This window comes from Nematolebias whitei, chromosome 3, assembly GCF_014905685.2.
Source record: "Nematolebias whitei isolate Nwh7 chromosome 3, NemWhi1, whole genome shotgun sequence".
NCBI lineage: Eukaryota > Metazoa > Chordata > Actinopteri > Cyprinodontiformes > Rivulidae > Nematolebias > Nematolebias whitei.
The window spans coordinates 1,194,533-1,197,094 of record NC_056500.1 but is presented as its reverse complement, the minus strand read 5'-3'; the positions used below and the strand labels follow the sequence as shown (position 1 = coordinate 1,197,094).

General features: G+C 47.0%; 1 protein-coding gene across 1 annotated transcript in view; it reads left to right on the top strand.

The window, feature by feature from the left end:
* utp6 (UTP6 small subunit processome component) overlaps positions 1-2,562 on the top strand; it is a gene marked incomplete at its 3' end in the record, with an annotated part of 28,691 nt that overhangs the window by 14,705 nt on the left and 11,424 nt on the right.

Below are 2,562 nucleotides of genomic sequence, written 5' to 3'. Positions count from 1 at the left end.
TGTCCAAACCACTGTCACTCCTCTGGACATGTCCAAACCAATGTCCCTCCTCTGGACATGTCCAAACCACTGTCACTCCTCTGGACATGTCCAAACCATCTCAGTGTGTCCTCTCTAACTTCATTTCCCAGTTGTTCAACCTGTGCTGTACCTCTGATGATCTCATTCCTGATCTTCTCCATCCTTGTCTCTCCTAAGAAGAACCTCAACATCTTCATTTCTGACACTTCCAGTTCTGTCTCATGTCTCTTTGTCCATGTCTCTGTCTCCTGTCGTTTTGTCCATGTCTCTGTCTCCTGTCGTTTTGTCCATGTCTCTGTCTCCTGTCTTTTTGTCTATGTCTCTGTCTCCAGACCATACAACATAGCTGGTCTCACCACTGTCTTGTAAACTTTTCCTTTGACCTTTGCTGACACACTTTTGTCTCAAATCACTCCTGAAACTTTTCTCCATCACTCCATCCTGCCTGGACTCTCGTCTTCACCTCTTCACCACACTCCCCATGTTCCTGGACAGTGGACCCCAAGTCCTTGAAGTCCTGCACCTTTGTGACCTCTGCTCCTTGTAGCCTCACTGTTCCACCTCCTCCCTCTCATTCACACACATGGACTCTGTCTTGCTACGGCTGACTTTCATTCCTCTTCTTTCAAGTGCATACCTCCACCTCTCCAAGTTCTCTTCCACCTGTTCCCTCTTCTCACCACAGATCACAATGTCATCTGCAAACATCATAGTCCAAGGAGATTCCTGCCTGACCTCATCTGTTAGTCGGTCCATCACCAGAGCAAACAAGAAGGGGCTCAGAGCAGATCCTTGATGCACTCCCAGCTCCACCTAGAAACTATCTGTCACTCCTACAGCACATCTCACCACTGTCCTGCTGTCCTCATACATGTCATGCTGTCCTCATACATGTCCTGTACCAGTCTAACATGATCTCCTGTCATATGTTTTTTCTAAAGACACAATGGAGTTCTTTCTGACCCTCTCTGTACTTCTCCATCAACATCCTCAAAGCAAAGATGGATCTGCGGTGCTCTTTCTTGACATGAAACCATCCTGCTGCTCACAGATAGTCACCTCTCGTCTAAGTTTTGCTTCCACAACTCTCTCCCAGATCTTCATCGTGTGACTCATCAACTTAATTCCCCTGTAGTTGCTACAACTCTGTACATCACACTTGTTTTTAAAAATGGCCACCAGCACACTTCTTCTCCATTCCTGAGGCATTTTCTCACCTTCAAATATGCCATTGAATATTTGAGTCAAAAACCTCACTGCCATCTCTCCAAGACATTTCCAAACCTCCACTGGTCATCAGGTCCTACTGTCTTCCCCTTCTTCATTCTTTTCAGAGCTTTCTGGACTTCACCCTCACTGATCTTTCCCGCTTCCTGGTCCACAGTTTCTATGACCTCTACTCTTCTTTCTCCTTCATTTTCTTCATTCATTAGCTCCTCAAAGTACTCCTTCCATCTTCCCGTCACACTCTCCTCACTTGTTAGAACATTACCATTCCTATCTTTAACAAGCCTAACCTGCTGCACATCCTTTCCAGCCTGATCCCTCTGTCTTGCCAATCGGTACAAGTCCTTCTCTCCCTCTTTAGTGTCCAGTCTCCCATACAACTCATCATACACCTTCTGCTTTGTCTTATCTACCTCCCTCTTGGCTCTACGTCCCATCTCCTTATATTCCTGTCTCCTCTCTTCAGTCCTCTCTCTGTCATATTGGCTAATCTCTTTCTTTGAACAGCTTCCTGCACTTCACTATTCCACCACTAGGTTTCCTTCCTGGTTTCTTTCCTTGACACCAAACCTACCCATCACTTCCTCATCCTCTGTTTCCTTCACCAACATGTCCATTCAGGTCTGCTCCATCACCACTCTCTCCTCCCTGGGAATACTCTCTATCACTTCATCCAGATCTTTACAAAATGTATCTTTCTCCTCCACATCGCATCCAACCTGTGGAGCATAACCACTGACAACATTTAGAGCTCAGGGATGTGTGTTGAGCCCCCTTCTGTTTACTCTGCTCACATATGATTGTGCAGCTACCCATCCAGGCTGTCACATTGTAAAGTTTGCAGATGATACAGCGGTGGTGGGATGCATCACAAACAATGATGAGTCCAGCTACAGGCAGGAGGTGGAACACCTGGAGAGCTGGTGCAGAGAGAATAACCTTCACATCAATGTGAAGAAGACAAAGGAGATGATTGTGGACTTCAGAAGGAACAAAAACACCTACACCCCCCTGAACATAAGAGGATCTGCGGTGGAAGTGGTCTCCAGGTACAAGTACTTGGGTGTACACATGAATGACAACCTCAGCTGGAGCAACAACACCACCAGCCTGATCAAGAAAGCTCATCAGAGACTCTACTTCCTCAGACGGCTGAGACGAGCTGGTCTGGGAAGCTCAGTCCTCACCTCCTTCTCCAGGTGTGCAGTGGAGAGCATCCTGTGCTCCAGCATCAACGTGTGGCATGGAGGCTGCACAGCTGCAGAAAGAAAAGCTTTGCAGAGAGTGGTGAAGGCTGCACAGAAATCTGTTGGA